At 43.4% G+C, this 11153-nt stretch overlaps 1 protein-coding gene across 3 annotated transcripts in view; it reads right to left on the reverse strand.

Moving 5' to 3' along the window:
• Nucleotides 1-10075, reverse strand: part of zgc:171482 (zinc finger protein) — a 202335-nt gene extending 192260 nt beyond the window's left edge. For all 3 annotated transcript variants that reach the window (XR_008075243.1, XR_008075236.1, XM_052474604.1), the window contains exon 1: nt 9680-10075. The gene's annotated coding sequence lies outside the window, so the exon portion shown is untranslated. The remainder of the gene's footprint in view (nt 1-9679) is intronic.
• Between the last annotated feature and the right edge of the window lie 1078 nt (nt 10076-11153).

Consider the following 11153-nt stretch of genomic DNA (forward strand, 5'->3'; position numbering starts at 1 on the left):
AATGTACTTTTTAACTCCATACATTTTCATTGACACCCAAAAGTACTCGTTACATTTTGTCCAAATGTCCAATTCACATACTTATCAAGAGAACATCCCTGGTCATCCCTACTGCCTCTGATCTCGCAGACTCACTAAACACATATCTGAGTGTTGGAGTGTGCCCCTGGCTCTCCGTCAATAAAAATAACACAATTGTGCCGTCTTGTTTGCTTAATATAAGGAATTTGAAATGATTTATACTTTTACTCAAGCATGACAATCTAGTACTTTTTCCACCAATGGATGTATGTGGCTGGGGTTGGAAGCATTTACTTCACATGACCCATCAATTTAGACAAGTGTCTCTATGTAAACGCCATCTAATATTCATAAAAAATTATGTTTACCTGAATTTTTTTGTTATTGTAGGCTACTACCACTTTTAGTCTTAAACTTTACTACACTACTCACTGTTTAGCACATGACATCACGTGTGAATCCTTAAAGACATCGGTGGGGCTGGCTCAACAGTGTGAACAATGCTGAATGGTGTAGACAAAGGAGAACTCTCTAGCAGGTACCGAAACATTCAAAGGCCCTTTTCTCAAAAGTGAGTTTACAAGTGCATCAAGTTTCAAAGTAGAAAAACTTTCCCATTGTTCCTCAGAAATGCTGTGTATGATATTCCATTTTGTAGCTCTGAGTCTCTACTTTTATCCAACGTAATATATATATATATATTTCAAATTTTGCTACATAAGACCGAATCCAGGTGGTGAGTCACATTTCTTTAATGGTTTTCCCCCATTGGCCCTCCTCCCCTTTTTCTCCAGATATTTGAAGGTGCTGTTGTGCTGATTTTCACTATTTATCAAGCACACTACAGGCCACAGATGTTTTCATCCTTTGACCGCACATCTTGCAGTCCGTGCGTTTTGGTGGTTGGGCTATTTTCTTTATTTTGTTATGAAAAGAAGCTGTTACTGCATTCCAACAGATATGTTTTCTGTTTCATAGTTATAACAAAGGCACTCCACTAATGCAATTGATTGAACACTTGAATTATTTACAGTTAACACAAACTAATGAAAATGCTTTTGTGATATTTGAAAAATATATTTTTCCTATTCTGACAAAAATATAAACGCAACATGTAAATTGTGTGTCACATGTTTCATGAGCTGAAATTATCCCAGAAAATGTCCATAAGCACAAAACACTTATTTCTCTCAAATGTTGTGCACAAATGTGTTTACTCCCCTGTTGGTGAGTATTTCTCATTTGCCAAGTTAATCCATCTACCTGACAAATCAAGAAGCTGATTAAACAGCATGATCATTACTCAGGTGCACCTTGTGCTGGGGCAATAAAAGACCACTTAAAGCTCTGACAAATTGAAAACCCTAGTCATTGACAACTCCATTACCCGCAGTATTAGATTTAAAACGAATCATCTCGCGATCATACACTGTTTCCAGGGGGCAGGGCTACCGACGTTAAGGCTAATCTGAAGATGGTGCTGGCTAAAGCTAAAACTGGCGAGTGTAGAGAATATAGGGATATTGTTATCCACGTCGGCACCAACGATGTTAGGATGAAACGGTCAGAGGTCACCAAGCACAACATAGCTTCAGCGTGTAAATCAGCTAGAAAGTTGTGTCGGCATCGAGTAATTGTCTCTGGCCCCCTCCCAGTTAGGGGGAGTGCTGAGCTCTACAGCAGAGTCTCACAACTCAATCACTGGTTGAAAACTGTTTTCTGCCCCTCCCAAAAGATAGAACTTGTAGATAATTGTCCCTCTTTCTGGGACTCACACACAAACAAGACCAAGCCTGGCCTGTTGAGGAGTGACGGACTCCATTCTAGCTGGAGGGGTGCTCTCATCTTATCTACGAACGCAGACAGGGCTCTAACTCCCCTAGCTCCACAATGAGTTAGGGTGCAGGCCAGGAAGCAGGCTGTTAGCCAGCCTGCCAGCTTAGTGGAGTCTGCCACTAGCACAGTAAGTGTAGTCAGCTCAGCTATCCCCATTGAGACCGTGTCTGTGCCCCGATCTAGGTTGGGCAAAACTAAACATGGCGGTGTTCGCCTTAGCCAACTCACTGGAATAAAGACCTCCTCCATTCCTGCCATTATTGAAAGAGATTGTGATACCTCACATCTCAAAATAGGGACACGTAATGTTAGATCCCTCACTTCCAAGGCAGTTATAGTCAATGAACTAATCACTGATCATAATCTTGATGTGATTGGCCTGACTGAAACATGGCTTAAGCCTGATGAATTTACTGTGTTAAATGAGGCCTCACCTCCTGGTTACACTAGTGACCATATGCCCCACTCATCCCGCAAAGGCGGAGGTGTTACTAACATTTATGATAGCAAATTTCAATTTACAAAAAGAACTACGTTTTTGTGTTTTGAGCTTCTAGTCATGAAATCTATGCAGCCTACTCAATCACTTTTTATAACTACCGTTTACAGGCCTCCTGGGCCATATACAGCGTTCCTCACTGAGTTCCATGAATTCCTATCGGACCTTGTAGTCATGGCAGATAATATTCAAATTGTTGGTGACTTTAATATTCACATGGAAAAGTCTACAGACCCACTCCAAAAGGCTTTCGGAGGCATCATCGACTCTGGGTTTTGTCCAACATGTCTCTGGATCTACTCACTGCCACAGTCATACTGTGGACCTAGTTTTTTCCCGTGGAATAAATGTTGTGGATCTTAATGTTTTTCCGCATAATCCTGGACTACGGACCACCATTTTATTACGTTTGCAATCACAAATAATCTGCTCAGACCCAAACCATGGATCATCAAAAGTCGTGCTATAAATTCTCAGACAACCAAAACATTCCTTGATGCCCTTCCAGACTCCCTCCGCCTACCCAAGGACGTCAGAGTACAACAATCAGTTGACCACCTAACTGAGGAACTCAATTTAACCTTGCGTAATACCCTAGATGCAGTCGAACCCCTAAAAACTAAAAATATTTGTCATAAGAAACTAGCTCCCTGGTACACAGAAAAATACCCGAGCTCTGAAGCAAGCTTCCAGAAAATTGGAACGGAAATGGCGCCACACCAAACTGGAAGTCTTCCGACTAGCTTGGAAAGAGAGTACCGTGCAGTATCGAAGAGCCCTCACTGCTGCTCGATCATCCTATTTTTCCAACTTAATTGAGGAAAATAAGAACAATCCAAAATGTATTTTTGATACTGTCGCAAAGCTAACTAAAAAGCAGTGATAAATTCATGAACTTCTTTGAGGAAAAGATCATGATCATTAGAAAGCAAATGACGGACTTCTCTTTAAATCTGTGTTTTCCTCCAAAGCTCAGCTGTCCCGAGTCTGCATAACTCTGCCAGGACCTAGGATCAAGGGAGACACTCAAGTGCTTTCTGTGCTTGGCCCTCCTATGTTGAATATAATAAACGGCTCTCTATCTAGTAATAATAAAGTGGCAGTAATAAAGCCTCTCTTGAAAAAGCCAAACCTTGACACAGAAAATATATAAAACTATGGTCCTATATCGAATCTTCCATTCCTCTCAAAAGTTTTGAAAAAGCTGTTGCGTAGCAACTCACTGCTTTCCTGAAGACAAACAATGCATAGGAAACGCTTCAGTCTGGTTTTAGACCCCATCATAGCACTGAGACTGCACTTGTGAAGGTGGTAAATGACGGATGACACACAGCATGTATTCAATGAAATATGGTGAAGCCCCAAAATTGCCCTCGCTGGAAGCATGTGTTTCAGACATAAGGAAGTGGATGGCTGCAAAATGTTCTACTTTTAAACTCGGACAAAACAGAGATGCTTGTTCTAGGTCCCGAGAAACAAAGAGATCTTCTGCTGAATCTGACAATTAATCTTGATGGTTGTACAGTCGTCTTAAATGAAACTGTGAAGGACCTCGGCGTTATTCTGGACCCTGATCTCTCTTTTGACAAACATATCAAGGCTGTTTCAAGGAATAGCTTTTTTCCAACTAACTAACATTGCAAAAATCAGAAACTTTCTGTCTAAAAATGACGCAGAAAAATGAATCAATGCTTTTGTCACTTCTAAGTTAGACTACTGCAATTCTCTACTTTCCGGCTACCCAGATAAAGCACTAAATAAACTTCAGTTAGTGATAAACATGGCTGCTAGAATCCTGACTAGAACCAAAAAATGTGATCATATTACTCCAGTGATAGCCTCTCTAAACTGGCTTCCTGTTAAGGCAAGGGCTGATTTCAAGGTTTTTACTGCTAACCTACAAAGCATTACATGGGCTTGCTCCTACCTATCTTTCGATTTGGTCCTGCCGTACAAACCTACACATACGCTACGGTCACAAGACGCAGGCCTCCTAACTGTCCCTAGAATTTCTAAGCAAACAGCTGGAGGCTTTGCTTTCTCTTATAGAGCTCCATTTTTATGGAATGGTCTGCTACCCATGTGAGAGACGCAGACTCGGTCTCAACTTTTAAGTCTTTTTTGAAGACTCATCTCTTCAGTAGGTCCTATGATTGAGGGTAGTCTGGCCCAGGAGTGTGAAGGTGAAACGGAAAGGCAATGGAGCAACGAACCACCCTTGCTGTCTCTGCCTGGCCGGTTCCCCTCTCTCCACTGGGATTCTCTGCCCTCTAACCCTATTACAGGGGCTGAGTCATTGGCTTACTGGTGCTCTTCCATGCCGTCCCTAGGAAGGGTTTGTCACTTGAGTGGGTTGAGTCATTGATGTGATCTTCCTGTCTGGGTTTGGTGCCCCCCCCTTGGGTTGTGCCGTGGCAGAGATCTTTGTGGGCTATACTCGGCCTTGTCTCAGGATGGTAAGTTGGTGGGTGAATATATCCCTCTAGTGGTGTGGGGGCTGTGCTTTGGCAAAGTGGGTGGGGTTATGTCCTGCCTGTTTGGCCCTGTCCGGGGGTATCATAGGATGGGGCCACAGTGTCTCGCGACCCCTCCTGTCTCAGCCTCAAATATTTATGCTGCAGTAGTTTATGTGTCGGGGGGCTAGAGCCAGTCTGTTATATCTGGAGTATTTCTCCTGTCTTATCCGGTGTCCTGTGAGAATTTAAGAATGCTCTCTCTAATTCTCTCTTTCTCTCTCTCTCTATGAACATTTGAACATCTTGGCCATGTTCTGTTATAATCTCCACCCGGCACAGCCAGAAGAGGACTGTACACCCCTCATAGCCTGGTTCCTCTCTAGGTTTCTTACTGTTTCTTGCCTTTCTTGGTTTTCCTAGCTTTTCCTAGTTTTTCCTAGCCATCGTGCTTCTACACCTGCATTGCTTGCTGTTTGGAGTTTTAGGCTGGGTTTCTGTACAGCACTTTGAGATATCAGCTGATGTAAGAATGTCTTTATAAATACATTTGATTTGATGTGTTTATATTTTTGTTCATTATACTATTACCTAAGACATTCATGAACACAATCAAATTATTTATGATTTATCATATATGAAATGTATGAATTACACTGTTAGAATGTTGCAGTTTAGTCCCAGTGGTTCTAGTGTGCACACATAGTAGGTCCAGTGAAAAACATATGACCCCTATGGATGACCCCTATGGATCTATCAAATGCCTGTCCAACTGATTCGTTCTGGCGACCGCCCCTGGCGCTGTTGAAACTAAGACAACTCAAAAACCTCATGGAAACTGGAAATGTGTATTACATTACCAGTTAGAGTAGTGGTTTTCAACCGGTGTGCCGTGAGAAACTGAAACGGTGTACCGTGAAACTTTTACTAATCGGGATCCTTTTTTTGAACATTCATATAAACTCAGCAAAAAATGAAACGTCCCTCTATCAGGACCCTGTCTTTCAAAGATAACTCGCAAAAATCCAAATAACTTGACAGATCTTCATTGTAAAGGGTTTAAACACTGTTTCCCATGATTGTTCAATGAACCATAAACAATTAATGAACACGCACCTGTGGAACAGTCGTTAAGACACTAACAGCTTACAGACGGTAGGCAATTAAGGTCACAATTATGAAAACTTAGGACACTAAAGAGGCCTTTCTACTGACTCTGAAAAACACCAAAAGAAAGATGCCCAGGGTCCCTGCTCATCTGTGTGAACATGCCTTAGGCATGCTGCAAGGAGGCATAAGGATTGCAGATGTGGCCAGGGCAATAAATTGCAATGTCCGTACTGTGAGAAGTCTAAGACAGCACTACAGGGCGACAGGACGGACAGCTGAACGTCCTCCCAGTGGCAGACCACATGTAACAACACCTGCACAGGATCGGTACATCCGAACATCACAACTGCGGGACAGGTACAGGATGGCAACAACAACTGCCCGAGTTACACCAGGATAGCACAATCCCTCCATCAGTGCTCAGACTGTCCAGAATAGGCTGAGAGAGGCTGGACTGAGGGCTTGTAGGCCTGTTGTAAGGCAGGTCCTCACAAGTCATTACTGGCAACAACGTCGCCTGTGGGCACAAACCCACCGTCGCAGGACCAGACAGAACTGGCAAAAAGTGCTCTTCACTGACGAGTCGCGGTTTTGTCTCATCATGGGTGATGGTCGGATTCGTGTTTATCGTCGAAGGAATGAGCGTTACACCGAGGCCTGTACTCTGGAGCGGGATCGATTTGGAGGTGGAGGGGCCGTCATGGTCTGGGGCGGTGTGTCACAGCATCATCGGACTGAGCTTGTTGTCATTGCAGGCAATCTCAACGCTGTGCATAACAGGGAAGACATCCTCCTCCCTCATGTGGTACGCTTCCTGTAGGCTCATCCAGACATCACCCGCCAGCATGACAATGCCACCAGCCATACTGCTCGATCTGTGCGTGATTTCCTGCAAGTCAGGAATGTCAGTGTTCTGCCATGGCCAACGAACAGCCCGGATCTGAATCCCATTGAGCACATCTGGGACCTGTTGGATCGGAGGGTGAGGGCCAGGGCCATTCCCCTCAGAAATGTCCGGGAACTTGCAGGTGCCTTGGGGGAAGAGTGGGGTAACATCCCAAAGCAAGAACAGGCAAATCTGGTACAGTCCACGAGCAGGAGATGCACTGCAGTACTTAATGCAGCTGGTGGCCACACCAGATACAGAATGTTACTTTTGATTTCAGTTTATGTGTCAGTTGTTGAATCTTGTTATGTTCATACAAATATTTACACATGTTAAGTATGCTGAAAATAAACTCAGTTGACAGTGAGAGGACATTTCTTTTTTTGCTGTGTTTATAAGCATGACCTGTGGAATGCAGATGGAATTTTGATTGAGGGCACCAGTGTTGCTCAGATAGTACATTGAATGGCAGGCACATGGATACATATGTGTCGTTGTTTCAAATCCAGTGTGCTCAGGCTGTATGATTTGAGGGGCGTGCATCACCAACCAAGTCATTTGTATAATTTTACTTTGCCTGTGAGAATCATTAGCACAGGCAAGTCTGATTAGGCTTAGCTGTACCCCAGCATATGCCATAGAAACCCATAGAAATAAACGGAGCGTGGCTTTTACAATGCAGAAAACCGCTAGTCTCTATCTCAAACCTTTCAAAACTAAGACCTATTTTACCAAACTCTGCGGGACTCTCTTAAAGGGGTACACACAAATCAATAATCATGAGTAAGGAACTATGAAACTTAGATAATAGTTCAAATGAACCCTATTTAATCTATTTTAAAAAGCATGGATCAGATTAGGTAAATGTCATTATCACTAAATAAATTAATAGTGACATTTTACGTCTGCAGCAAGAATTGTTATCTCAGGTGTACCACAGTTCAAAAAAGGTTGGACACCGCTGGATTAGAGGACAACCTGAATGCAGACCACAGCCAGCAACCGCTGGATTAGAGGACAACCTGAATGCAGACCACAGCCAGCAACCGCTGGATTAGAGGACAACCTGAATGCAGACCACAGTCAGCAACCGCTGGATTAGAGGACAACCTGAATGCAGACCACAGTCAGCAACCGCTTGATTAGAGGACAACCTGAATGCAGACCACAGCCAGCAACCGCTGGATTAGAGGACAACCTGAATGCAGACCACAGCCAGCAACCGCTGGATTAGAGGACAACCTGAATGCAGACCACAGCCAGCAACCGCTGGATTAGAGGACAACCTGAATGCAGACCACAGCCAGCAACCGCTGGATTAGAGGACAACCTGAATGCAGACCACAGCCAGCAACCGCTGGATTAGAGGACAACCTGAATGCAGACCACAGCCAGCAACCGCTGGATTAGAGGACAACCTGAATGCAGACCACAGCCAGCAACCGCTGGATTAGAGGACAACCTGAATGCAGACCACAGCCAGCAACCGCTGGATTAGAGGACAACCTGAATGCAGACCACAGCCAGCAACCGCTGGATTAGAGGACAACCTGAATGCAGACCACAGCCAGCAACCGCTGGATTAGAGGACAACCTGAATGCAGACCACAGCCAGCAACCGCTGGATTAGAGGACAACCTGAATGCAGACCACAGCCAGCAACCGCTGGTTTAGAGGACAACCTGAATGCAGACCACAGCCAGCAACCGCTGGATTAGAGGACAACCTGAATGCAGACCACAGCCAGCAACCGCTGGATTAGAGGACAACCTGAATGCAGACCACAGCCAGCAACCGCTGGATCAGAGGACAACCTGAATGCAGACCACAGCCAGCAACCGCTGGATTAGAGGACAACCTGAATGCAGACCACAGCCAGCAACCGCTGGATTAGAGGACAACCTGAATGCAGACCACAGCCAGCAACCGCTGGATTAGAGGACAACCTGAATGCAGACCACAGCCAGCAACCGCTGGATTAGAGGACAACCTGAATGCAGACCACAGCCAGCAACATTTTGCAGTGTTGGATTTTGATTGGTGGTTGCCAAAATGGAAATGGAAACACAAAATGTAATATTCTTGGAGGTTTTTTTTTTAGTTCCAACTGCAACTGGACACATACTAAAACACCGATGCCTTTCGAATCAACGGAAAAAGCAGAAACAGGTAAAGGTTGGTCTAAAAAAAACTGTACCACGCTTTAAACGGACCATCAGATCAACGCGTCATCACAGGCTAGTCAGCCATGCCGATGGACATTTTATCTAAATCAGCTAATAGTGAATGTGCAGCAATCAGCCCGTTCAATTCACACTAATAGGTGGGTAAACCATAAAACACATAACAAATATCGTTAGGCTACATGAGTTTAAAAGTGCCTAGTATAGCCTACCCTCTACATCACTGACTTCAACCATGCAAGATCTGACATAAAATCAATGGGCAAATTCATTCCACTTCGAGAGCAACAGCGAGAGTCGGTTCAAACTGGAGAGTCCATCGTCACTCTCTCGCTTCTAGATCGGCTGCCAGCATGCTACCTGTCATGCCAAACTATATTTTAATTTCAAGCGAAAATAGTCCACAGCTCTTCATACAGACAGACACCTGCTGTACGACTAAAGGACGGAGCCAAGACAGCCAACAACACTGCCAAAGGCTGCTGTGATTCACCGCATTGTAATGACCAACAAGCTCACTGACCCAACGTTGTAAAAATGCAACAATTCCTAAAATGTAAGGCTCTTAACCATTATGTTAACAATGACATACATTACTGCATCTTCTTATACCCATGGTTGTATATTCTAGTGGACATGATATGCTAATTCATCAATACCCTCTGAAACTTTCACTCTCAATCTCACTCACCTTGCTCTGGTAATGTTAACCTGATTCCCCGCGAAAACAACAACCCCGGTCCCGAACGCTTATCATCCGCCGGGCAGTGTAGTCACTTGTGTTCGCTAAATCCGTTGAAGTTGAATAAACAGTCCTCAGGTTGTGCTTTCAATGTGCTCCCGCCACAGGTGAAACTTTAAAAAAATGTGTTGCCGTTGGTAATCTACCCCCTAGTTCCAATGTGCTCTGGCTGTCGTTTCTGTAGCCCAGTAGTGCGATTTGAAGATGCGCCTCTCTTTTTAAGCGTGGCTCTTGCTCTGTACGGAATAGGCAAACCGCTCGGTTGATAGGCTATCATTCACCGGGAAACCGGAGCAGGAGAGAGAGAGCGAAACGAGAGCAGGAGAGCGAGAGGGCGCCCTCGCTATGGTGGATAGGCGGGAATGACATGCGCTCAGTGGGAGATCGAGCAAGTAGGGTAAGGTACAGTGCACCCACACTTGCAGGTATCATTTTACATAAATAGCTCTTCGGGAATATTTCTTCTGAAATAAAGATCTATCTATCTATCTATCTATCTATCTATCTATCTATCTATCTATCTATCTATCTATCTATCTATCTATCTATCTCTATATATATATATCTGCATCAAGCTTCATTATACACTATTAAATATAGCCACCTATGTAGATTATGTTTCCATTTTTCTGCTGTTAATGTGAGCTGTGTCTATCAAAATTATACCCATGCATGAACGACAGATAGAGAGGGGGGTGGAGAGTATGCACTGACTTTTACATTTTTTAGGAGCTTTTGCGTTACATTTACTTAATTTAGCAGACACATTTTGGTTACTGGCCAAATGCTCTTAATCGCTAGACTACCTGCTGCCTGCCTGATCAGAGTACTTGTGGTCATACATGTGCAATGCCTAATCATGTTTATCTTCATTTTATCGTCAGTAAAATGTAGGCCTAAACTATGAACAAAATACAGTGCAACACTGAATTTCGAATTTCTAATCAAATTAAGAAAACAAACGCTGATCTCATGACTCTGAATCACAATCAAACATTATAAACATTAAACACAAAATAATCATTAGATCAGAGGAGTTTGTATACCAAATGTATTTTTCCTGCCAGTGAATGCTCAGTACAACTTTTCAAGAGAGTAAAATTCATACAAATTATTTCTCTATATCTATCCAGTCATTTCTAGCCGTTAGTGTATAGACATTGCCTGTTTTAATAATTTCCCCCTTTTATTATTCCAAGTATTTTCAAACAAATTGTCATACTTCCGGGACAATGTATAGATATGTATTCAGCTCTGACAATGGGCTGACTGTTACATTACAAAGATTTCCTTAAGTTTGGGTCAGTCACAGTGGTCAGGTATTCTGCCACTGTGTACTCTCTGTTTAGGGGCAAATAGCATTCTAGTTTGCTCAGTTTTTTTTGTTAATTCTTTCCAATGTGTTAAGTAATTATATTTTTTT

Source organism: Oncorhynchus keta, chromosome 2 (assembly GCF_023373465.1).
Source record: "Oncorhynchus keta strain PuntledgeMale-10-30-2019 chromosome 2, Oket_V2, whole genome shotgun sequence".
NCBI classification, from domain to species: domain Eukaryota; kingdom Metazoa; phylum Chordata; class Actinopteri; order Salmoniformes; family Salmonidae; genus Oncorhynchus; species Oncorhynchus keta.